Consider the following 11952-nt stretch of genomic DNA (forward strand, 5'->3'; position numbering starts at 1 on the left):
GTCAAATTTGAACTCAGGTCTTCCTGACTCTGGGCCTGGTGCTCTGTCCCCTGTGCCACCTTAAATTCCATAGAGCATTCAATCCTCCTGACTTCAAAATTTTCTCCTAAACTTCCCATAATCCATACATGTTGTAGTCTAGGGAGTATTTTCTCCTGGACCATCAAGGAATAAGTTGCATGCAGTATGGTCATCATTGTCATCAACAACAGAAACAAAGGCTGCTAAACCAAACTTGAATTGTATAGAAAAGGTTTGAGTTGAAGATCTTTTGATCTCTCTTTCCCCGACTGTTTTTGAGTGAAGAGGACTGCTTGCTATAAGAGGCTGGCTAAGGGAAACTATCTCCAGCTTGGCTGCCATGCAGTCATGAACTCATGTCTCCTTTCTTTTGCCTGTTTGTGTTTATTCTTTTCTATTCCTAATCCTAAGTGAATGAATATTGTCTACTGAAGTTGGAGCCCTTGGGCCATGTAGGGAACTAATATAACCATCAAAGGTTCCACCAACAACTGGAGCTGGTGGCAACATCAGTCAAGTCTGGCAAGGAGTCAACACTGCAGACAACCCAGCAGTGAATTGACACAGAAGTCCAGATGCCATACTGCAAGGAGTCAGCCTAGCTGAGCAAGGAAGAACTACCTTGCCCTGAAGAGAATTTGGTGGGAACTCCATAAAGGAAGAAAAGGACTCCCAGGGCTAGGTGGTACCCCTGAACCACGAGTTCCTTATTTGTATGTTTTAGTACCTTTGCCCTTCAAGTTTGACTCCACATTTTCCAGGTCTTAGTTTCAAAAGTCACTAGTTTTAGGGGGAATATTGTGCCTTTGCTATACCTTCTCATCCCTTTGTAAAAACTAATTGAAATCAACTGGTTGGTTGATAATGACAGCAATTTTAAATGATTAAAAACACTGATATGAGAATTAGAATTCTAATATTAGTAATAGAAATCCCAGCCCCTCAAGCTTACCCCTAGAACCTTGAGGGACGGAGTTATTATTACCTCCTAGGGACCCAACTTGCTGGTCAGGGTAGTGATTGGGAGAGTGAACCCAGAGGACATGCTACATTAATAATGAAATATAGTGGGCATCTAGGTGGCGCAGTAAGTAGAGTGCCAGCCCTGGAGTCAGGAGGACCTGGGTTCGGATCCAACCTCAGACACTTGACACATACACACACAAAAAAACTAGCCGTGTGACCTTGGGCAAGTCACTTAACCCCAATTGCCCTATCCTCCCCCCTCCAAAAAGCAAAATAATAATAATAATAATGAAATATATTTTCCATAAAATTTCACTTTGCTCAAAATGGGGTATAGGTTACTTGAGGGAAGAACTTTTCATTTCTATCTTTTTATCTCCAACACCTTCAGTCCCTGGCAGATAGTAAATGCTTAATAATACTTTATAATTGAAACAAGTTGAATGGCTTGAAGATATTTTTAAAGGCACAAGTGGTAAAACCCAATGGATCCCATAGCCAGTTGGAGGCCATCTCATATGATTGGATGCCTGAATCCTGCTTCAGTTTAATCCCTTATAGCAAAAAGTTCCTAACAAGCTTGCAAGTGAATTGGTACAAAGGCTAGATTTGATTAGAATCATTTGTTGTCGTTGTCCAGTCACATCCAACTCTTTGTGACCCCATTTGGGGTTTTCTTGGCCAAGACACTACATTGGTTTGCCATTTCTTTCTCCAGCTTATTTTACAGACGAGGAACTGAAGCAAACAGGGTTAAGTGATGTGCCCAGGGTCACACAGGTACTAAGTTTCTAAGGCCAGATTTGAACTCAGGAAGGTAAGTCTTCCTGACTCTAGGTCCAGCATTCTAAACACTGCACCACCTACCTGCCCTGACACTGCCATATAGATAGCCTATAAGTCTTACCATTTGATACGATATGACTATATGCTATGAAAAACAAAGGGTCTACAAAAAGAATTCACACCAAAAAAAAAAAAATCTACCCTTTCCTAGGAACAGAACTAAAAGAGGGGGAAGAGTGATAGCTGGAAGAAAGACTTGAAAAAAACTCAAGGCTCCAAAAAATTTCAGGAAATATTACCTTTTAAAAACACTTTAGCCAGGAAGTATACCTAGAGGGGCAAAGAATAAGGAGGCCAAGGGTTAGAGCTGTATGATAAAAGAACAGTGGGAAGTAAATGGTGTCATTTGTGGTCTGTGGAGTCATGGATAAACAAAACTAAGAGGACATCCATGGACACTGGCTAAAGTTAAACATTACTTCTCTGATAGGAAAGCCGTGCTCCAGCTGACTGGCCTGGTGCCCTAACCCTGAAATAAGGCAACAGCAGTACCTAAGGAAGCCCCAAAAGCATCTAACCTAGGGTTATGAGTTCACCATTCACATCACATCAGCATCAGCCAAGTTGGCAAAAGGACAAAAAAAAAGTGCTGTTTTTCCTAGGTAAAGATAACAGTGCTCAGGGAGCTGCTTTCTCTCTCTAATTCATTCATTTGTGCTATTACAGAATGTTAGAACTGGAAAGGACCTCTAAGATTATGGAGTCTGATCTCATCATTTTGCAAATGGGGAAACTGAGGCCTTGAGAAACAAATAGGTGCTGTATCATGGGGAACATTCCGTCTTGGACCATCAAGGAATAGAACTTAGCTCCAAAGTTGTACACAGAGTGGTCATCATTGTCATCAACAATAGAAACAAAAGGGGGAGTGACTAGGTGGCACAGTGAATAGAGAAAGAGCCCTGGAGTCAGGAGGACCTGAGTTCAAATCCGACCTCGGACACTTAACATAAAACTAGCTGTGTGACCTTGGGCAAGTCACTTAGCCCCAAGTGCCCTCCAAAAAGCAAAAAACACACAAAAAACAATAGAAACAAAATTGTAAGGCACTGCATGTGGATCCATACTCAATACAGAGACTATTCCTTCTACTCCACTACCCTTGGGTATTGAGGCAGCTCAGTGCACAATGGACAGACTTGGAGACGGGAAGACCTGAGTTTAAATCCAGCCTCAGACTAAACGTCTACATGACATTGTGTGACACTAGCTGTGTGACCTTGCACAAGTAACTTAACATCTCTCAGCCTCAGTTTCCTCATCTGTAAAATGGGGATCATACTAGCATCTACCTCCAGAGTTTTCTGAGACTCAAATGAGATGACATTTGTAAAGTGCTTTGCAAACGCTAAAGCACTATATCAACGCTAGCTTATTATTATTGTTGTTGTTGTTATTTTTTATATATTATCTGTTTAAATGTTCTATCTCTAAGTAGAATTTAAGCTGCTTAAAGGAAGGAATGATTTTTCCTTTTGTCTTTTTATCTTTGCATGTGTTTTGAACATAGTAAGGACTTAATAAATGTTAGATGAATTAAATTGACCCTTTATGGGTACACTGGAGGCACCACATTATTGGGTGAAGTGGCTAGAGTCCTGGACATGGAACCAGGCAAGTTTGGGTTCACATCCAGACTCTGCTAATTACTAGCTGTAACCCCCAGGCAAGTTTCTGGGCCTGCACCTTGAGTCAGCTCTTAGGAATTATCTACAAAGAAATTATCTACAAATATCTACAAATTATCTACAAAATACAATAGTATTTTGACTTGATAAAGGAATTTCCCCCTACTCAGAGAGCATCTCAGATTCCTTAGTATGGGTGAGCCAGTGACTCACTTAGGCCCTGCAGGAAGCTGGGTACTTTCCCTTCTCAAACCCCAACTGACCCATGTGAAGTAACTGAGGAAACATTTGAAGCAAACCTTAGGGAATTCTTCTTCCCCAACTCTATCCCTGCCCCTAAAGTCCAATCCCCAACAGATTCTGGCTGACCCTGAGTTAAGCCAGATCCCCTCTCCACTGCACCCCTGGAGCCCTGCCCCCTACTGCCTCCCTCAGAGTCATCAGAGGGGGATTTTCTCACCTGCCACTGCTCCCCACAATCCACTGGGACTTACCATCTGCCCCACTATCTCTTACCCTCTAGACTTCTGGGTCTTTCCATGCCCCCTGAAGCAGAAACCTCCAGTATGTGTCATCTCTCCTAATTAGTGTGTGAGCTCCTTGAGAACAGGGAAAGTATGTTTTTTTCTGTTTGTGTCACCAGTGCTTAGCATAGTGTTTGGTGCACACTAAGCACTTAAGAAATGCTCATCTATTCCATTACATTAAGTATTTATTATCCCTGGAAATCTTTTTTGAATGTATTTTAATTTAATTAAACAAATACTTATTAGGGGTGGCTAGGTGGTGCAGTGAATAGAGCACCAGCCCTGGAGTCAGGAGAACCTGAGTTTAAATTCAGCCCTGGACACTTAACACTTACTAGCTGTGTGACCTTGGGCAAGTCACTTAACCCCAACTGCCCTCCCCCCAAAAAAGGCATAAAATAAAAATTAACAAATATTTATTAATGCTGGGTCCTCTGGTGTAAATAAATGAAGAAATAGTCTACTTTGAAGAAGCTTATCATCTATTGGGGAATAATGACAGAATATTTAATCAACACTGTATGCTACTCACTGTGCTAGACTCTGAGTGTACAAGCAAATAGTTTACCCTCAAGAAAATTACATTTTGGGGCAACTAGGTGGCATAGTGAGTAGAGCACTGGCCCTGAAGTCAGGAGGATTTGAATTCAAATTTGGCCTCAGACACTTGACACACTTACTAGCTGTGTGACCTTGGGCAAGTCACTTAACCCCAATTGCCCTGCCTTGCCCCTTTCAAAAAAAAAACCTTATATTCTGATAGAGAGGAGTAAACACACAGAAGGCAGCCAAGAGTGCTATGGCATCAATGTGCCTGGGGAACAGAAATTCAGAGAGTGAGTCATGGCTGGAGTCCTAAGTGAGATGAATCAGTCAGTCTGTGAGGCATGTCTAGGAGCTTTCTTGAAAAGAATATTCATGGAATCATGGAATCCCATAACTTGACAGAAGTTCAGAGGTCATTAATACTTTTGCTTTTAACTTTTATGTATTTCAAACTACTTCCTTCTATGGGAAGCCTTTTGACTTTGTTTTAACATTTCTTGGTGCTTCATGGAATCATTAGCTTTTATCTGGTCCATATTAATTTTCAGAGAGTTTGTTGCTTGAGCAAGGTTTTGTACCTTTTGGGCCAAGCTGTTGATTCCTTTGCAATTCTTTGTTTCATAGCTCTCATTTATTTTCTAATTTCTTTCCTTAAAGGCTTTCATTCCATTTTAGGGGGAAAAATTTTTAACTCTTTTTTTAGCTTTTGCTTCCAGGGATTCTTTTTTTTTTTTTTCATTTTTGGAGGGAGGAATGTAGGGTAATTGGGGTTAAGTGACTTGCCCAAGGTCACACGGCTAGTTTTTTTGTCTGTGTTAAGTGTCTGAGGCTAGATTTGAACTCAGGTCCTCCTGACTCCAGGGATGGCACTCTATTCACTGTGCCACCTAGCCACCCCTCTTCCAGGAATTCTAGTTGAGTCTGTATGCAAAGTGTGTTTTTTCTCTGAGGCTTTTTGTAGATGTTTTGGAGTCAGTTCCTTCTTTTGCATTTGTGTCTTGAGCATCTCTGACACCATAATAGCTAATTATGGGTTTGTTTTTTTTGGTTTGCCCATTCCTCCAGTTTACTTTCTGGCTTTGAACTTGATATTAGGGCTGGGCTTTACTCCATTTCTGGAGGGAAAGTCAAGGCTGGTACTGTTTCCTCTTTCTTAGTGATACTGAATGTTAAGTTATTCCAGAATTTTAGGGACAGGTTGGGGACTTGGAAGCTTTCGGTACTCCAAGACCTAGGTCTTATGGCTGCCTCCCTTCCCCCATCTGAATTCTGCAGGTTAGGTTTGGGTCTGTGCAAGAGTAGCTTGCTGCTGTACTCCACCTCTGTTAGCCAGCTGGAATGTTCTGTTGGTTCAGAAAGGCAGAATTGTAGGCTCCCTTTTGGTCTGGGATTCTTGCCTTAGCTATTCTTGTTCAGGCTGGGTTGGATGCTAAAAGTCAGTTCCTGCTCTGAGTTTGAGGTCTGAGACATAATACAATAGCTGCTACTTCTGGCTTCTAAACTTCCTCCTTTCCTATGATATTGCCCAAGGTCTTCCTATCCCAGAATGCCACCCCTATGCACAGGTCCCCTCCTCAATCTGTTCTGGGTCTTTGACCCAAAACAGGATAATGTACAACAAAGCTGCCAATTGGCACCTGTCCCCATCATGATGCTTTGGTATGAGTCTGATGGATCCTTGGTATGGTCTGGAACCTCCTCTCCCCCTGATGCATAATCTCTACATGGGTTCTGAAGTGCTCCAGGCTTAGCGTGCTGCTGCCTAACTTCTACCTGTAGTGTTTACTGGTCTCCCTATCTCGCACAGAAGAATGAAGCAATCCTTGCTCTCAGGGAACTTTTATTCCACTAAAACAGACAACATGTAGATGGACAAGCATATTACAGAATAAATAGAAGACAGTTTGGGGAAAAGAATGCTAGCAGTTGGCAGAATGAGGAAAGTTTTCATGGGAAAGGTGTTGTCTGATCTGTGTCACAAAAAAGGTGAGGGATTATACAAGGCAGAGGGAAGGATAGAGTACATCCTGATGTGAAGGTCAGTTAGTGTAAAAGCAGGAAGATAGCAGCAGATGGAGTGCCCTCTGTGAGGAATAGGGGGGAAACCCAGTTGGGCTGAATCATAGAAGGCAGAAGAGAAATAATGTACAAAGAGTCTGGCAAGACTGATTGAGGCCTGTAGGTTGTAAAGGGCTTTAAAAACCAAATGGAGGAAAATGAAGGCCTGAACTAAGCTAATAGCCAGAAAAGAATTGAGAGGTTATATAAGACACAGAAATGGTTGATACTTATGGTTAATAGTTTATGCCAATAAACTGAGGATGGAAGGAAAGGGGAAACCCCAAGCTAAGATGATTAATCAAGAAAGATGAGTATCTCATTTGGGACTACACAAGACTACAGATATCTTTTTTATTTCCCCTTTTTCCAGTAAAGAGCAAGAAAGTATATTCTTGGTTTTTGTGTTAAGAAAATCAGAGCACTTTATTAAATATATCATTGACTGGATTAATAACTAATTTCTATTTTAAATTTTTTCTTGGCATCTTTCATTTTTACATGACCTCAATTGCTTAACATATCACACCTACTTCTTCTTCCTGAGAGCCACATTTTACAACAAAGAATAAAAAAGAGGTAAAGAAAAAGATTAGTAAAACTATCATATTAGCCAAGTCAACATCAACATGCATTGTTTCACAGCAATCATTCCCCATTTCTTCAGAGATCAAGGGAAGATACACTCTTGAATCTCTTCTATGGGGAAAAACTTGATCATTATAATAAGAAAATTTTTCCCTACATACATGACCTTCTTAAATTCACACAGTAGTGGCAGCTAGGTGGCACAGTAAATAGAGCACCGGCCCTGGAGTCAGGAGGACCTGAGTTCAAATCCAGCCTCAGACACTTGAAACACTTAACTAGCTGTGTGACCTGGGGCAAGGCACTTAACTCCAATTACCCTGCCTTCCCCAATGCAAAAAAAATTTTTTTTTTTAAATTCACACAGTGACCACATTAAGGAAAGAAGGTGGCAACAGAAGACATCAAAATTAAAATGTAATGACTAATTTATTCCAGAGGACTGAGGATGAAACCATTTTGCCCTCTTCCACATAGAGAAGATGAAGGTTCCTGACAGTAAATGCTACAAATGCTGTCAGACATGATAGATGTGTTCAGTGTTTTCTCTCCCTCACCTTCTCCCCCCCTCCCTTTTTTCCTTCCTTCCTTTTTCTTTCCTTTCTTCTTTTCTTACTTCTTTCCCACCTTCCCTTCTTCCTCCTGTCCTGACTGGAAAGCGATAGCCCCAAAGCATAGAATGAGGCAATCCATTTTTTAACATGGCCAGTGTGGGACTTTGTTTCCATTGACAACGCATATTTGTTACAAGGGTTTTGATTTTCTTTTTTCATATGGGAAGAAGTCGAAAGGAGAGAAAATAAATGCCTGTTAATTGAAAAATTAAAAAATTAAATAAAAAAAGAAGTATTGGTTCTTTAAAATCTCAGCTCTAGCACCACTCCTGATCCTAGCAACTGTTAGCATTTCCCACTGTCTCTCTCAAAGTAACCTGCATTTACTTCATGTGTATTAATATGCACCTGCACATGTATATGTTGTCTCCCTCTCTCAAACATGACCTCCTTCAGGCACAAACAGGCTGTTTAATTTTTGTCTTTATCCTGAACTCCTGGATCAGTGACTGGCACATAGCAGTACTTGATAAATACTCCTTGGTTGGCTGATTGGTTGACTGACTGATTGAAAGTAAGGTTTACTGGAGTTGACATGAAGCTGGGCCTTGAGATCTCAGGGTCATGAAAAGAGACTGAGCAAGAAAGACCTGCAAGATAAAGACCTGAATCCTGCCACACTTTCCTGCAATATGTCCTGAGGCCCATCACTTTACCTTCTCATTTTGCTGAGAATAATTACATTTGCTACATATAACTCAAAGGTACAAAGCTAGGAAAATACTTTGGAAACTGTAAGGTGCAATAAAAATGTGGGCTGTTGCTATTATTTAGGCAAAAGAACTGAGGGAGAGGGTGTTCCAGAGTGAGAAAATAATGGTTGACCTTTATTTAGACTGCCAAGGTTTGCTAAGCAGTTTGTACACATTATCTCATTTGACCCTCACAACAACTGTGTGCAATAGGTTTTACAGGAATAATTATCCCCATAAGAACATTAAGACTCAGACAAATGGCTTACCTATGATTATACTAATGTCAATAGAAAGATTTGAACCTCATTCTTGAACTCCAGATACAGTGAACTATATCTTGCTATTTCTCTCATAGGCAGCACAGGGTATAGACTGCCAGGCTTAGAGTCAGGAAGACCTGAGTTCAAATTCATCTTCGAACACTTAGTAGCTGTGTCACCCTGGGAAAGTCACTAAATTTCTGCTTGCTTCAGTTTCCTCATCTGTAAAATGGAGATAATAGTAGCATCTACCTCTTGGGGTTGTAAGGATCAAATGGAATAATAATTGTAAAGTGCTTAGCACAGTGTCCAGCACAGAATTGCTGTTAAGTTATATCCAACTTTCCAGGATCCCATTTGGGGTTTTCTTGGCAAATATATTGGGGGGGAGGGGGTAGGTGATGCAGTGAATAGAGCACCGGTCCTGGAGTCAGGAGGACCTGAGTTTAAATTTGGCCTCAGACACTTAACACTTATTAGTCATGTGACCTTGGACAAGTCACTTAACCCCAATTTCCCTGCTTTCCCCCCTCCAAAAAAGAAAAATATTGGAGTGGTTTGCCATTTCTTTCTCCAGCTCATTTTACAGATAAGAAACTAAGGCAAACAAGGTTAAATGACTTGCCCAGGGTCACAGAGCTAATAAGTGTCTGAGGCCAGATTTGAACTCAGGAAAATGAATCTTTCTGATTTCAGGCCTGGCACTCTTTATACTGTGCTACCTAGCTGCCCTGGCACATAGTAGGTGCTATATAAATGTTAGCTATCATTAGCTATAATCGGAATAACATTAACAAATATGATCATCGGCATGTTTAGATGGAAAAAGTTAAATTAGGATTATAGATCTATATCAAAATTTAGAAATCACCTCGTCCAACCTCTTCATTTTTTTTTTAAAGCAATTGGGGTTAAGTAACTTTCCCAAGGTTACACGGCCAGTTATTTTGTGTGGGTATTAAGTATCTGAGGCCGAAACCGATCCTGGGTCCTCCCGACTCTGGGCTGGTGCTCTTACTCACTGCTCCACCTGGCCACCCCAACCTCTTCATTTTGCATTTGAGGAAACTGAGGCCCAGGAAGTTTAAATGATTTACTCAAGATCACACAGGTAGTATTAGAAGCAGGTTTTGAACTAAGGTCCTTTGATTCTAGAACCAAGGCTCTTTCCATTGTGGATTTATATTGAGCAATAGCAGTAGAAGGTAAGCAGTAGAGTATCTAGGAAATGGGGTTATTGGGTTTTAATGAAATTCAGTAGGTGTAATGTAATGCCAAGGAAAGGCAACTTCCCAAGGTTCAGAATACCAGCATAGTGTAATAAGAATGTAAATTTTAAAGATCTTCCCTGCCCCTAGGCTAATATGCACCTGAAGCCTGGGGTGGGGGAGGCTTGTTTTTCAGTAGATACTTCTTGATTGGCTAGTGAGTCAATAAGGTTGTTACATTCTCTGAGCCAGGAGAAGGCTATATAAGCCCTGATGTGTAGCCTTGTTTTGGGACTCACTTTGAGAAGTGTTCTGTGATTTGATCTGAATTCTGGGAAGCCGTTGTTGAGAGTCCCCCGGCTTTGAAAAACCCAGAATGTGGAAACCCAGATGTTGACTGGGTATGGATGTAATGGTTGGACAGTTTGGAAATCTGTCTACTTGATATTTCTGTCTTGATAATTATGCCTGTATACTTTGAGGTTCAGGGTGCTGACCTTTTCTCCTGAACAAGGTAAACGATATATGTCTGACTGATTAAAGTAAGCTTGTTAACCCATTTTGAGTTGCTTTCCTTTAACAAAGCAGATCCAAGAACCTGTGGTAGCTGCAAACCCTGAGGACGCTTGGGGTGCTTGCTGCTACAAAATGGCGTCACGAACAGGATCTGCAGAGTAAAAGGAAAGTATGGGGACTGGGATAATTGTTTGTTTCCCAGTTGTGGTAGCTGTGACTCTGTGGAGCTGTGGAGCAGGAGAGAAGAATGGCCTGCATGCAGACTTCGCTGAGCTGAGAGCGGGAATGGTGAGCTGCCTGCATCGGGACCTGGGCAGAAGCCAGGAGCGGCTGCCGCCTGCGGGAGGAGAAGGAGCCCAGGAGTTCGGAATTCAGCCACAGGAAAAGATAAGAACTGAGCAGCAAAGCAGGGGCACTGAGTGTGTTTCCTGGCTGCATCCCACAGTTTGGGACCCAGGGGGAGGATGGACTTGTGACTATGGTGGGTGGAATGAAGTGCCTTGGATCCCCAGGGACCCCACCTTGTTGGTTTTGTTGCCCAGCCCCCTCTCTGTGCTTGGAAGCTGGGGCTGGAGCTGTGTGAGGGGAAGGATACCCCTCCCCCCCAACTTTATTTGAACTCTTGTTTTGAACTGAAGTGATAATGCTATGTACTTGGTGTTTGTTTAAGGCCCAGTGGCCACTTTGGTAACTTTAGTTCTGTACTTTGAAAATGTGACCTAAGAGAAGTTTAATGCTAATTCAAAAGTAAATTGTCTATGCTATGGGCATGAAAGATCTTGGGGCCGAATGTAATAAGAATGTAAATTTTAAAGATCTTCCCTGCCCCTAGGCTAATATGCACCTGAAGCCTGGGGTGGGGGAGGCTTGTTTTTCAGTAGATACTTCTTGATTGGCTAGTGAGTCAATAAGGTTGTTACATTCTCTGAGCCAGGAGAAGGCTATATAAGCCCTGATGTGTAGCCTTGTTTTGGGACTCACTTTGAGAAGTGTTCTGTGATTTGATCTGAATTCTGGGAAGCCGTTGTTGAGAGTCTCCCGGCTTTGAAAAACCCAGAATGTGGAAACCCAGATGTTGACTGGGTATGGATGTAATGGTTGGACAGTTTGGAAATCTGTCTACTTGATGTTTCTGTCTTGATAATTATGCCTGTATACTTTGAGGTTCAGGGTGCTGACCTTTTCTCCTGAACAAGGTAAACGATATATGTCTGACTGATTAAAGTAAGCTTGTTAACCCATTTTGAGTTGCTTTCCTTTAACAAAGCAGATCCAAGAACCTGTGGTAGCTGCAAACCCTGAGGACGCTTGGGGTGCTTGCTGCTACACATAGGTGCTCTCCATTTTATTCAGTGACCAACCAAGAACAGAGAAGATCAAAACATGACATCATTCCAAATACAGCATTTACTAAATGTGATTAAATAATCTCCAAGGACTACCCCACCCCAGGACCTTCCAATCATTCAATCAATTACA

The 11952-nt window shown here is 41.7% G+C and overlaps 1 long non-coding RNA gene across 1 annotated transcript; it reads left to right on the top strand.

Moving 5' to 3' along the window:
- Positions 1-9791: 9791 nt before the first annotated feature.
- On the top strand, positions 9792-11714 carry LOC138155643 (uncharacterized). Its single transcript, XR_011166916.1, has 2 exons — positions 9792-10471; positions 10676-11714. It is a non-coding gene; the product is annotated as an uncharacterized lncRNA (long non-coding RNA).
- Positions 11715-11952: the final 238 nt, after the last annotated feature.

This window comes from Petaurus breviceps, unplaced genomic scaffold (genome assembly GCF_028583685.1).
Source record: "Petaurus breviceps papuanus isolate PSGF00001 unplaced genomic scaffold, PetGlider_PUasm1.0 98, whole genome shotgun sequence".
Classification (NCBI taxonomy): Eukaryota; Metazoa; Chordata; class Mammalia; order Diprotodontia; family Petauridae; genus Petaurus; species Petaurus breviceps.